Source organism: Scyliorhinus canicula, chromosome 17, assembly GCF_902713615.1.
Source record: "Scyliorhinus canicula chromosome 17, sScyCan1.1, whole genome shotgun sequence".
Classification (NCBI taxonomy): domain Eukaryota; kingdom Metazoa; phylum Chordata; class Chondrichthyes; order Carcharhiniformes; family Scyliorhinidae; genus Scyliorhinus; species Scyliorhinus canicula.
The window spans coordinates 97,948,446-97,963,525 of NC_052162.1; the positions used below are offsets into that span (position 1 = coordinate 97,948,446).

A 15,080-nucleotide genomic window follows, 5' to 3' on the forward strand; every position below is an offset into this window, starting at 1 on the left:
GTAACTGCACCTCCTGCGAGCGCGCTTTCCACTTCCTGCCTTGTCAGAATAAAACTCCTCCCCTTTTCCCCTTGAGAGTTTTTCCAGTTGCAGTTTCGTTTGTGCATTTTGCAACTGTCGAGCCCTCACAAGAACATCCTAATTTTAGGCGTTTGTGCTTCAAATACGTCCAGAATTTGAAGAGAAACAACAGAGGAACTGTCCAATGTAAGTATCCCCAACCCCGGATCCATGGTGAGGACAGTTACAGATCTCAGTTTCTCTTTGTACTGTTTAACTTATTTAAAACTGGTGTCCTCGCAATCCTAAATCCCAGAGCTCTAAGTGCAGGCTCTGAAATTGTACACGGTGGGTGAACGTTTAATTGTGGCATTTTTACTTATTTCTCGCCTGTTTTCCCTCGTATTGTGTCTGAGACACGCCCCTTGCTGCCTCGACACAATTCTGATGGTCTAACTTCCTTTAGAGGCTCCAATACATTATTGGTGTTATAATGCTGTATAAAATGTTGATTAGGCCACAGCTAACTGTGTGCAGTTCTGGAATCCACGTTTTAGGAGGGACGTGATAGCAGAGGAGATTTACCAGGATATTACCTGGGCTCAAGAGTTTTAGTTATGAAGAGAGATTGGATAGACCGGGGTTGTTTCCTTGGAGGAGAGGAAGGAAACTGTGAACATAGAACATACAGTGCAGAGGGAGGCCATTCGGCCCATTGAGTCTGCCCTCACTTCCATCCTATTCCCGTAACCCAATAACCCGTCCCAACCTTTTTGGGCACTAAGGGCAATTTATCATGGCCAATCCATCTAACCTGCACATCTTTGGACTGTGGGAGGAAACCGGAGCACCCGGAGGAAACCCACGCAGACGCGGGGAGAACGTGCAGACTCCGCACAGACAGTGACCCAGCAGGGAATCGAACCTGGGACCCTGGCGCTGTGAAGATGTAGTGCTAGCCACGTGTGCTACCGTGCTGCACTGAACTACCATGTGAGGGGGGCATGATTGCGATGTATAAAATTGTGAGGAGTAGATAGGAAGAAATGTTTCCCCTTGGTGGAGGGATCAATTACATGGGGCAGGAGGTTGAGACGGGATGTGAGTAAAAACGTTTTTACCCAGAGGGTGGTGGAAGTCTGGAACGTGCTGTGTGAAAGGGTAGTGGAGGCAGAGACCCTCAACATTGAAGTAGAATTTAGATGTGCACTTGCGATTCCAAGTCCTACAACGCAAAGGGTGAAGTGCTAGAAATTGGGATTAGAATAGTTAGGTGGGTTTTTGACTGGCGCAGACAGGATGGGCCGAAGGGCTCAATGGCCCTAATATTAGCTGATATTAGTTGTTAACTGCTGTCTCCTCCTCAGCTGTCACATCTACTCTCACTTCAAAAAAACACCCAGGACCCCTTGGTCCTTGCAAATTATTGCCCCAGGTCCAAATTCCCTGCTCTCTCCAAAGTGCTTGAATGTGTTAGTTCCTCCCATGCCCATCTTTCCCAGGACTGCCATGTTTAAATCCCTCCAATCCGGTTTCAACAGGTGGTGGCTCCGGGCACCAGCATTGGCAATGTGTGTGCTGGGGGGGGGGGGGGTGTGCTTGAAGGAGTAATCATAGGCCTCCAACAATAATGCCCATTACTGAATCCGAGCCACGGCAATGGGAGGAAATCACTTTGTCCTCTTTAAAAAGGCCCAGCATGGGCTTATGGTCTGCGATGATCATAAAGTGCCGGCTGTAGACAGCGGGTGAAATGTCTTTGCTCCCACATCACAGCCAGTCCCTCCTTTTTTGATTTGGGCATACCGCCTTTCTGTACCTGCTAAGATTTGATTATGGGTACGCTATGGGTCACTCAGTGCCATTGTCGCAACAGTGGGAAAGGACTGCCCGAACTCCGTATGGCAAGGCATCGCACAAAAGTCCCAGCTCTCTTGTGGGGTCATCGTGCATCAGGATGTTGGGTAATTGTAGTTGTTGCTTTACTTTTGTGAATGCTCGTCTTGTGACGCCTGCCACAATCACGTCTGGTGCTTCTTCAACAGTGTGTGTAAGGGTGCCAGTAACACAGACAATTATTTATAAGGCCTCCAGCTTAATTTGGGTCATGTTTCGCAGAGTGGGTGCTTCGTTGATGGCCTTCACTTTGTCCTCTCCAGGGTGCAGGCTGTCTAATTCAACCCAGTACCCAAGGTAGGTTACTTCACCTACTTTGAACAAGCACTTTTCCCGCTTGAGACAGACACCGGCATTGGATTGGATTTGTTTATTGTCACGTGTACCGAGGTACAGTGAAAAGTATTTTTCTGCAAGCAGCTCAACCGATCATTCAGTACATGGAAGAAAAGGGAATTAAACACAATTCAAGAAAATGCATAATAGGGCAACACAAGATATACAATGTAACGACATAAGCATTGGCATCGGTTGAAGCATACAGGGTGTAGTGTTAATGAGGTCAGTCAATAAGAGGGTCATTTAGGAGTCTGGTGACAGTGGGGAAGAAGCTGTTTTTGAGTCTGTTCGTGCATGTTCTCAGACTTCTGAATCTCCTGCCTGATGGAAGAAGTTGGAAAAGTGAGTAAGCCGGGTGGGAGGGATCCTTGATTATGCTGCCCGCTTTCCCCCGGCAGCGGGAGGTGTAGATGGAATCAATGGATGGGAGGCAGGTTTGTGTGATGGACTGGAATCCAGTCCATGGAATTCAGAGAATCATCTCAGGACCTCCTCCAGATTTATAGAATCCTAGAATTGTAACAGTGCAGAAGGAGGGCCTTTGGCCCATCAAGTCTGCACCGATTCTCCAAAAGAGCACCCAAGCCAGGAATACGTCGTCCGTCCGTCCGTTTCTCCCCCCCCCCCCCCCCCCTCCCAAACCCCAGCACTATTGCCATAACCTAACCTGCATGTCCCTGGACAGATTTATGGCGCTCCTTTGATCAACACATCGTCTGTGGTACCTTCCAGCACTTCACCCTCTGCCACCTTAGGCAACCCTTGGAGGATATTTTCCATTACAACCTGAAAAATTATGTATATTGAGACTCCAAAAGATAGGTGAGTGTGTTCATACATGCCCGTATGGATATTGATGCTTACATAAGGGGCAGCACGGTAGCATGGTGGTTAGCATAAATGCTTCACAGCTCCAGGGTCCCAGGTTCGATTCCCGGCTGGGTCACTGTCTGTGTGGAGTTTGCACGTCCTCCCCGTGTGTGCGTGGGTTTCCTCCGGGTGCTCTGGTTTCCTCCCACAATCCAAAGATGTGCGGGTTAGGTGGATTGGCCATGATAAATTGCCCGTAGTGTCCTAATAGTAAGGTTAAGGGGGGGGAGTTGTTGGGTTACGGGTATAGGGTGGATACGTGGGTTTGAGTCGGGTGATCATTGCTCGGCACAACATCGAGGGCCGAAGGGCCTGTTCTGTGCTGTACTGTTCTATTCTATAAATAACAGGCAGCACGGTAGCATTGTGGATAGCACAATCGCTTCACAGCTCCAGGGTCCTTGGTTCGATTCTGGCTTGGGTCACTGTCTGTGCGGAGTCTGCACATCCTCCCCGTGTGTGCGTGGGTTTCCTCCGGGTGCTCCGGTTTCCTCCTGCAGTCCAAAGATGTGCAGGTTAGGTGGATTGGCCATGCTAAATTGCCCTTAGTGTCCAAAATTACCCTTAGTGTTGGGTGGGGTTACTGGGTTATGGGGATAGGGTGGAGGTGTTGACCTTGGGTAGAATGCTCTTTCCAAGAGACAGTGCAGACTCGATGGGCCGAATGGCCTCCTTCTGCACTGTAAATTCTATAATTTCTGGATGCCGTATTGAACTCTAGCTGGAGGTACACATGGCTTATCTCAAGCCTTGGTAAAAGCATGGCCCCCTGCCGGATTAGCATCATGGTTCTCAGTATCGCTCGAGGTGGGAAGCTTTGTTAATGGTTAGTTTGTACTCGATGCAAAGGCGAACCACCTTTTCGGCATTGACGACTAGGACTGCTGCTGTGGCCACTCTGCAAACTGCACTGGGCGAATGAACCCAAGGCTCTCTAACTGCTCGAGTTTGGACTCCACCTTGGCGTGCACGATTTATGGGACTGGCCATACCCAAAGTACTTGGGTAGGACGTCGGGAATGTGTGGATCTTCGCCCTTGCTCCTCCGAAGCCTTCCTGGAATATCTCAGGATATTTCCTGCTGACCTCGTATAGATTCCCAATTTTAAAATTTGTTGCCAGTCCAGGCTAATTCTTTGGGACCAGTCTCTGTTCAGAAAACTGGGCCCTGATCCTTGTACGACTATTGTGGTGTCGGACCATCTGCTGCCCGCGGTTATCCAGGGTCACGCTAGTTCCTACGATCCTCAGAGCTTCCCTTGGATACATGGCCAACCTGGCCCTGGTGTCTCGCAGGCCCAGGGGAACTTTCAGAGACACCTTAAAGTCAGCTCCCCAATGATGGCTCCTGTGTCCACTTCCATTTCCAGGAAGTCGACTAGGCGTTTAATTTTGATAGGCGCAACATTAGGGTGCTGGTAAAGTATAATTACATCATTTTGTCCTGTTCGGGCTGTAAGACCCAGAGCTGAGGTAACTTTGGTGGCACACATACTGTCGATTCTGGCAGCCTTGCCTGGGTCAAGTCCTTACGTCTACAACACTACAGCAGCCTTGCACTGGACACTTCTAGTCCTCCGGGGAGGCTTCCCTAGAATTTCTGGGGCTATCGGAAGTTTTGACCGTGAAATGCCATGGCCGAATGGTAAACAGGCGGTCGGGTGGGGCACATGGTTGCCTTTGGTGAGGAAACTGGTCATTCTGCCTGGAGGTTCTCCTGTGCATTGATCCATAGAATTTCATAGAAATCATAGAATCTACAGTGCAGAAGGAGGCCATTCGGCCCATCGAGTCTGCACCGGCTCTTGGGAAGAGCACCCTACCCAAGGTTAACACCTCCACCCTATCCCCATAACCCAGTAACCACACCCAACACTAAGGGCAATTTTGGACACTAAGGGCTATTTATCATGGCCAATCCACCTAACCTGCACATCTTTGGACTGTGGGAGGAAACCGAAGCACCCGGAGGAAACCCACGCACACATGGGGAGGATGTGCAGACTCCGCACAGACAGTGACCCAAGCTGGAATCGAACCTGGGACCCTGGAGCTGTGAAGCAATTGTGCTATCCACAATGCTACTGTGCTGCCCACGTTCTTGGTCCCCTTGGCATTTTCCAGGGCCAGCTTCAGGTCGATGACTTGTTTAAGGTCTCGAGTGGTTTCTGAAAGCAGTTTTTTCTGCGTCGCAACAGTATCTATTCCACCTAACAACTGATCTGATAGCATCTCAAGTAGGGATGGGCCAAACTTGCAGTGCTCCACCAGTTTGCTGAGCCCGGTCAGGAATTCCGCCATGGATTCTCTAGGGCTCCTTCCAACTGTGTCAAATCTGTAACCCTGGAGAATTGATGGTCTTGGGTCGGAGTGGTTTGCCACTAACTGTACCAGATCGTCAAAGGTTTTGTGTCGCTGATGCAGGGCATGTCAGGCACTTAATGATGCCGAATGTCAGGGATCCACAAGTATTCAGAAGCATTACCTGGTGTCAGCTGTCACCGTCTATGCCGTTGGCATAAAAAAACCACATTCAGCATACTGGAGGTGATCATTTATGCCCTCATCATGCGGCGCGAGCTTCCCGAACACTGGCATTTTCTTCACCAGAGTTTAGAAAACACCAAAATATATTGTGGAGTTCACCTGACCTATAACTGTTTATTGATTTTGGTTACAATGAGCACAACAGTCTGCCTTTCAGTTGTTATTCAACAGAAATCTTGGTGCTTTTAATCAAAAATAAAGCTTTATTCCAGGAATTTAGTTAACATTTTTATAAATGCATGCAGTAAGAATTTTTATCAACTACAAACATAATTACCTCACACAGCTACAGTAATCTATGTATAACCCTTAATGAATTCCCCTTTTACTGTTCCAATTTAATAACAAGGTCCAAGTAAAAGCCAGAACCCCCTTTAAATAAGACTTGGTATTGATGCCCCACTGGAGCTTCAAGGAGGCTGTCCAGAATCCATACTTGATTCTCGGCGCCATTGTAGTGAGTCTAAGAGACAAAGAAGAAGGCCAAACTAATTTATTTTAAATTCAAAAGTTAAGCCGTACAACACAAATGCCCCAGCCCGGACTCCTGGTCTGGAAACATTATTTAATGGTCTGCTGATGTGTCCCAGCTGGGTGTGCTTCCACCCACTACATGGGAGCCCATACTTGACAAATCCCAATGTCCTCATGTGGGTTATCACAACAATCAATAAGATTCTAAATTTTTATCGAACATATAACTCAATCTTTCTAATATAACCATTATTGATTCATTAATTGTAACTTAAGGCACACCACTGATTCAATTATCAGTTGCTAACCCGTAGCCAATTAATACAATCATCTTTAATTAATACATCGGTTTGCTAAAAACAGTTTGAAGAAGTTAATTGTTTTGTTACTTACTAATTCCACTTGCTTTGAGCATGGAGCCTTATTCTTGAGCCAGATCTTGGCAGAATATGATATTCTGTAACTTATCAAAATTGGAAGGGAATGTATGTATTTGAACAATTCTGCTAGCTCTCCAGTTTCTGAAAGCACTCTGTCAAGTCTTTACAATAGCAATTATTTACTGCATCATTTCACTAATTTCAACTTAACCAAAGGACATTTTTTTTAAAATCATGTTCTTTCTGACTTGCTTTGAATACTTTGATAGATTGAGTGCTTTGATAGATAATAAAGAAAAGTAACAGTATATGAAATGGCCGCAGAGAGCCACATGTTATCTCTCTGTGTTCTCACAGTTTACCTTCCCATCTAGCCTACATCATGAAAATGAAATGAATGAAATCGCTTATTGTCACGAGTAGGCTTCAAATGAAGTTACTGTGAAAAGCCCCTAGTCGCCACATTCCAGCGCCTGTTCGGGGAGGCTGTTACGGGAATCGAACCGTGCTGCTGGCTTGCCTTGGTCTGCTTTCAAAGCCAGCGATTTAGCCCAGTGAGCTAAACAGCAAACATAAATACATGACTCATTGTCTCTTCATCTAAGTCATTAATAAAGATTGTAAAAAGCTGAGGCCCCCAGCACTGCAATAAAAGGCAAAGTCACCATAGTCAGATATGGCCTTTGAGAGGGAGAGCTGACTGGTGGTGATTTAACCCGAGGATCACCACACCTCAGGCGAGGGTCAAGGATGAGAAGGCAGGGCCTTCATGAATAACCTCAGCTGGTACGGGATTTAAACCCACTCTGCTGGCCTTGCTCGGCATCATGAACCAGCTGTCCAGCCAACTGAGCTAAACCGGCCCCTATTCACTGCCAACCAATGAAAGAAAACCTTGCTCTTTTCCACTTTATGCTTCTCGTCCTTTACCCAAACCTCTATCCATGACAATATATTACCCTTGACTCCATGAGCCTTTGTCTTGCATATTAAACTTTTATGTGGCACCTGATCTGATGCTTTTTGGAAATTTTCCCCCAACATCATTTGATGTTTGTCTTGGTGTGCATCCCTGAGTACAATCTGGAAAGCACAAAGTCCTGTGTCATGGAGATGCTCAGGGTGACCCTCGACAAAAGCCATTGCATCTCTCTCCACAATGTATTTTTGCAAAGGTACAGTCCAGGAGGAGGATGGTAGTCTCTTCCCCATCACAGCCTCTTTGAGAGCAGCAAGTGGAGGCGCGTAGAAAGGACCTGATGGTAAGTAACCCTCTAATCACCAGCTAAGATACATCTTGGTGCTTATTTGAAAGTCGCGCGAATGAGGTCTACTGCCAAATACCTTTGATAATCTGCTTAGGGAACCATCGGACAACATACATCGTGAGGGTGTTACGCATGGAACAATGCCAGATGAATTTGTGTCAAAGGCGTTTTCTGCATAAATATTCCCACAAAGGACAGGTGATGCAACATGGTCCATGGGTGACAATGTGGTCAGACCCATCCTTCACAATACCAGCTGCAGATAGAACCTCAGCATGTAGCGACACTTGCTGTTTGCATACCTAGGGTGCACTCACAGCCTGACGCAGCCGCACACAGCAGTGGCCATCAGGATCAGGGTGATGTTGGGGAGATTTTTTTCCCTTTTATCTAGAGATTTGTTGACTGTATTTTTGCATATTATTTCTCCAGATAAAGCAGGAACCATTTCATCTCTCTCCACAATGTTTTTTGCAAAAGCACATTCCAGGAGGAGGGTGATAGTCTCTTCCCTATCACATGCTGAGGTTCTATCTGTAGCTGGTAACTGTCGCGGTGGAAGAGTTGAGTATGAGCCAGACCAGAGCAACACTGAGAGTGCCTTGTTCCTGATGACCAAGTTCTTACCTGCGATGGAGAGAGAGCTTGCTTTGTTTCTGTTTCACCTTGGCAACACATTCGTCCGGTTTTCGGCATACATTCCAACCCCTATAAACTTATCTCCTGCACCTTCAAGGTAGTCTGAATCAACAGTGAGAGTTCAGGATCAGTTATTCCTGTTTCCAGAGAATAAGGCCTCGCCGTTGCTATGAGTTACCTTGGCTCATGAGGCGGTTTGAACTGGTCACAGGATGCTCATCAGTCTGTGCACTGACAGTGGGTCTGAGCAGGACAGTGACATCTTCCATATAATGGAGGCTTTGATCTGAATGCCTCTCATGCCTGGGATTGTCATCCACAATTACATCTGCATTCTCCTGCTGGACTTTGCAATAAGGCCTTTTAAACATGCTAAAGTTTTTAGAGGACAGCCCTGTCTGACTCCAGATTTGATTGAAAAACTTTCCAATTCCCTGGATGTTTATTTTGAGTAAGTGGATCCCCAAACTTCATTTTGGAGAGTACATCCATTGTGTGCGTGTGTGATATTCTGCCAAGACCTTCCCTGGTCTAAGATGATGAGACCGGTTACCCCATTTGTCCTGAACATAGATGATGGTTATTCCTGAGTAAGCTTGAGGCACAGTTTCCTCTCAAGAGATGACTGAGAAATAACTTTCAGGCTGTGGAATTATCCCATTCTGAGTTGGGTGTGTCATGATTGGATCTTAACGAACACTGAACGCTTGTTGTGGGTGGACTAACTTTAACCCGAGTGAGTTTAACACGGGAACCAAACTGAGTAGCAGGAAAAGTGGAAACCCAAATATGTTTTCCAACAGCCTGAAAAACTGGAAACATATACAACCGAGCAGGAGTTAGATCAAAGGCAGCACGGTAACACAGGTGGCTCGCACGGTGGCTTCACAGTCGCAGGGTCACAAGTTCAATTCCCCGCTGGGTCACTGTCTGGTGCGGAGTCTGCACGTTCTCCTCGTGTCTGTGTGGATTTCCTCCGGGTGCTCCGGTTTCCTCCCACAGTCCAAAGATGTACAGGTTAGGTGGATTGGCCATGATAAATTACCCTTGGTGACCAAAAAGGTTGGAGGGGTTATTGGGTTACGGGGATAGGGTGGACGTGAGGGCTAAAATGGGTCGGTGCAGACTTGATGGGCCGAATGTCCTCCTTCTGCACTGTATGTTTTATGTTCTATTTGGCCCTTCAAAGCGGTTCCTCTGTGATCGCGGCTGATCTCTATCACAAACCCATACTCCCTTTCTCTCCCTTTGCCCTGAGATACCTTTCGAGTCCTAGAAATCGAGCTATTATTTCTTAGGTATATTCCAGTGACTTGGAACTCCATAGCCTTCTGTGATGGAGAATGCAACAAGTTCACCCATCTGAGTGAAGAGGTTTCTCCTCATCTCTGTTCTACCCTGTATCCTGAGACTGCGACCCCTTGTTCTAGACCCCCCTGCCCAGACAGAGGAAACATCATCCCTGCATCCAATCTGTCCAGCCCGGTCAAATTTCATATGTTTCAATTAACGCCCCTCTTGTTCTTCCAAATTTGAGTGAATACGGGCGAAGTTGACCCAATCTCTCCTCATACGACAATCCTGCCATCCTAGGAATCCATCTGGTGAACCTTTGCTGCACTTCCTCTATGATCAGTCTATCTATCCTTTCTGAGATAAGGAGACCAAAACTGTGCACAGTAATCCAGGTGTGGTCTCACCAAGGCCCTGTACAACTGCAGTTGTATCCTCTTTGCTCCTGTTATCAAGTCCTCTTTCAATGAAGGCCAACATACTATTTGCCTCGCTAACTGCTTGGGGTACCTGCACGTTTGCTTTTACTGACTGGTGTACTGGGACACCCAGGTCCCTTTGTACGTCAACATTTCCCAATCTATCTCCATTTAAATAATACTCTCCATTCTGTTTCTCCATCTGAAGTGGAGAACTTCAAACGTACCCATGTTATACTGCATCTGCCATGTATTTGTCCACTCGCTCAACTAAATCACCTTGAAGCCTGTTGACATACTACTCACACTCCCACCAGGTTTCATGTTGTCAGCAAACTAGGGAACATTAAATTTGGTTCCCTCATCCAAATCATTGATATAGATATTATGAGTAGCTGGGGCCCAAGCGTTGTTCCTTGTGGGGACCCCACTAGTCACCGCCTGCCACTTCAAAAAAGACCCATTTATTCTTACTCACTGTCTCCTGTCTGCTAACCAATTCTGAATCCATCCATGCCAATATATTAACCCCAATCCCATGTGCTTTAGTTTTGTACAGTAACTCTTATGTTCTCTTACTAGGGGCTGTTTAGCACAGGGCTAATTCGCTGGCTTTGAAAGCAGACAAAGCAGGTCAGCAGCACTGTTCGATTCCCGTAACAGCCTCCCTGAACAGGCGCCGGAATGTGGCGACTAGGGGCTTTTCACAGTATCTTCATTTGAAGCCTACTCGTGACAATAAGCGATTTTCATTTCCATTCATTTCATTATGTGGGACTTCATCAAAAGCCTTGCCCAACTGCTGACACAATTCTACATTTGTGTCAATACAAAACCCAATTACAGCGGATCCTGGAAATAGGAACAAAAACAGAAAATGCTGGAAAGCTCAGCATCAGTGGATTGAGAAATAACGCTTTAGGTCTTCCTTCAAAATGCCATTTTTGTTAAACTTTGCTCGATAGAGTAACACGATGCCAGGTAACACCTGCAATAAAGTTCTGAGACTTATTAAGTATTCCTGAATGTGAGGACGGGATTTTCCGGCCCCCCCACGGCGCACTTTCTGGCTGTGGAGGTGGCTCGCCATTGGACGCTGGTGGAACCTTCCGATCTCGCTGACATCTATGGCATTTTGTATGGCTCATCCGTTTTGCCACTGGCGTAACTGCCTGCCGCGGTGGGGGAGCCTCTTTGGCAGGAGTGGAAGATCCCACTGGTGGGAAGGGCTAGAAAATCCCGCCCCGTGTCTAACATTTATATACTTATGTTCATTTCAGAATTCAAATGGACCAGTCTACTCTTGCCAAGTTCTTCACTGCTCAGGAAAGAGCAAAGCTACAATATACATGTAAGACTGAATTAGAATCAGTGATTCTTCAGATGAAGAGTAAGTCAGACCATTTAGACAATGTGCAGCTTAACATTGCAGTGATGGGTGATGTGGGTTCAGGGAAATCCACCTTCATCACACGCCATGAGAGACTTCAGGGCGATGATCAAGGAGCTGCTCCAACTGGGAATGAAGAACCTGGATGGAGCCGACCAGGTATCCTTATCGAGCTCTGCCTAATGTCCAACTCTGGATCTTCCAGGAACAAATTCCTTTGGTTTTGAACTAAATAATTACCTGAAGCAGGTGAAGTTTGAAAGTTTGACTTTTTCATCATTGTGTCCCAGGGCCCGATTCAGAGAGAACGATGCAGTAATTGCCAAAAAGATTCAGGAACAGGCGTAAAGAGTTCTACTATATCCGATCCAAAATAGACATGATGCTCGCTCACTGAAGATGCAAGGTGCTGGCCTTAATGAAGGCTGGAGCTCAATTCGCAGGGGACGGTATCAGTAACTTCCAAAGTGGTGGGGGTGACACCTCCAGAAATTTTTCTGATCTCCAGTTTTGAGCGGGAGGAATATGACTTCCTGAAATAAAGTCCACCCTCGCCAGGGATCCTCCGAACATTAAATCAATGTTTTCTCTCTCACAATCCCAAAGATGATGCTGGAAATGACAGAAGCCAAAAGAAGCACATTGAAAAAGAGAGTCTGGTTATTGACCATTCTCTCGGAGCAGTGGGTGCAGTGCCAGTGTTTGTTCCAGTGTCAAGCCTGTGCCAGTGCAGTACCAGTGTTGTCTTCCTTTACCACAATTATGATCACATTTGCTGGGTGGATATACCTCAGGAAACAGCTGGGACTCAGCGACAGGTTTGTGCAAAATGTGGCCGACAAAGTCACTAATCCCAGTTCATTTCTGAAAGCGGAAATGAATCGCCGATTGCCAAGGAGGATATCACCAGCAGTTACCAACGTGCTGTTGGGAATCACCATCGCCAGCTGTACAATAACAGGGATCAAACACGGCTTCAGTCCAATGGCCGTCTCTATCTTTGGGGCTGTGTCGTCCTTCGCTTTTACCTACAAGTTACTGAATGATTCACTGAACGACCGCTTGGAAACTCAACAACGGCTGGTCCAGCTGCGCTGAGCAGAGATTGAACTATTCCTGCACCAATCAATGTATTTTGGAAAGAATTTAGTCATGTTTTGATCTTGAATACGTCATATTAACTTGATCAGGTCAGAAGTCCAAACTCATGTTCTATTCTGGGCCTAGTCCAATTTCCTGGAATCTAATTATTATTAAACTTCATTAAATAGAAATAGATGAAGATTGTCTACTATTGATATTTGCTTGCATTTAGATTAAATTTACTGTTCCTGCTGCTCCATGATCCCGAGCACCTCTCCGCTTGGATGACTGAATTAACATTTGGAGCTAATGATTTGACTGAGGCTGGCCTTGGGCTTCAACACGAGGGTCACTTGTCCCTATTGGATTTTTGTGCCCCATTCACTGACCCTGGAAGTGACTCCCACAGCTTCCAAAGCTCCCTTGTGAAGAAATTTCTCCTAATCACTGTTCTGAAACTCTTACATTATATTTGTCTCGGGTCTTCGTGGCTTGCCCCTTGATCCTGGGAAGCAAGCTGCTTCAATCTAACCACTCCTTTCATCATATCTATCATATTGCACGTAGAATATTGTTCGATAAGAGAAGAAAGAGCCCTGACAGAAAGTTAGAATGAGGCCGAGACTGAACCACTTGCCTTATTGGACAGGAATGCACTAGTCCTGTTTGACGTCTTGTATTCCTGGAGGTGGATTCTCTCTTGCCCCGACGTCAGGGTCGGGTTTCTTGATCAGGCAGAGTAGAACGTCCCCGAAAACAAGCTTGGCGCCCAGCTTAGGAAATGATGGCCTGATACCGAGATTCTGACGGAATCTGGTGAAACTCCCCTCCGTGCATATATTTGCATTGTTCAGGAGAGACTTGTACCTGAGTCCGACTCCCAGTGCCAGTGGAGACCAGTCCCGATTCTCCGCTGCCGGGAGCAGTTCAACTCCAAACTGAGAAGCCCGGCCCTGATCTATTATTATACCATAATTACTGTCTTAACGATTGTTTGCTGTAATCACTAGCACACAATACAATCTGCTGTGCACACCATATAATATTTATCTCTTGAGTCCTCCAGAGTGAGGAGGAAAACTGCAAGAAGATGGGAAAACTGAGAGTTCTTCCTCGGCAATCTGTGTGTGTTTTTACTCTGTCATCTTTACTGTTCAAATAAAGTATCTCGCTTTGAGCTTTATCATGATTTCCTTTGGAAGATATTTTCTCCTTGTTCAAGGGAGAATAACAGCAACCTGCATTCATATAGCATCTTTTAATGTGGTAAAAAAAATTGAAACTGTTTGACGGGAGTGATTATTACCACAATGGCCGCGATCGTCCCAAAAGTGAACAAAGTCCCCGAGCGCGTGAGTTTAGCCACGTGTTTTCCCCCGCTATGCCTGAACTCCACATTGTAGCGAGTGATCGGGACGTTATTTTTAAATGGCAACATGGGAGGGGCACCCCCCAACACCCGCATGTCAGCCCCGGCCAGTTCACGTGCTCAGAAAATGCCAGCTTGGCAGTGCCCCTGCCAGTGCCACCTGGACACCATGGCAGGGCCAGGCTGGCACTGCCAGGGCACCACCCAGTCCAAATGGCATGCAGCTGGGGGCCTCCAATCCCCTCGGATACCCCCAAGAGTGCCATTCCTTCTGGTCTCCGTTGGTGGAGATGAGTACAAACAGCGCTTGCTTGAGGTCCCCAAGTGAAAGGGGTTGAAACCCAAAGCCTCTGGTACCTTGGGATCTGCATATTGCAATAATGCTTACTGCTTCGCTCTAATATGCAGATTTCCTAAAACCTGATCCCGCCCATTATGGGCAGGATTCTCTGGCGAGATTGCGTTGCCGGGTAAATCTCGAGAGCGGGGTGTCACGGCTTTCACTGGCCGTGCTGCGCTACGGCGAGATGCTTCCCCAGCGCAGGGAGACTGGAGGATCGCGCCCAATAAGACATAGTGACACATAAGGAGGTATTCGAGCAGGTGAACAAATGTTTGGTCCAAGAGTTAGGGTTTAAGTTAGCATCTTAACAAAGGAAAGCAAGAAGAGAGAATCAAAGGAAAGTGAGTAGAGAGCAGGAAAAGGTTTAGGGCGGACACAGCCAACAATGGTTTACTGACTAAAAATTGGGAATGTTCAAAATTGGAGGCATGCAAAGATTTTGGAGGGCTGTAGGTTTGGAGAGATAAGGCCATGAGGGATTTGAAAGCAAGGTTAACAATTTTTAAGTCATGTACAGGGTTGATGGGTGTGAGTTGGGATGTCGATGAGCTCGGGTTTATGGAGGTAGAATGTGTTAGGCCAGAGATTCTATTGGAAACGTGAGTATAAAGTTAACTAATGCATGGATGAGTGCTTTAGGTACAAGTTTTGATGGGATAGATGTGTTATCATCTGAAGGGCAATCACCAAATTTGCAGGGTCATTATTAGCCTCTAGAGAAAGTGATGCAGGCAGTGCCTATGAAATCAATCAATGGTGATCAAAGACAT

The 15,080-nt window shown here is 46.6% G+C and overlaps 1 pseudogene; it reads left to right on the top strand.

Moving 5' to 3' along the window:
• The first annotated feature begins 53 nt into the window (after positions 1 to 53).
• LOC119951489 lies at positions 54 to 13,785 on the top strand (annotated as a pseudogene).
• Positions 13,786 to 15,080: the final 1,295 nt, after the last annotated feature.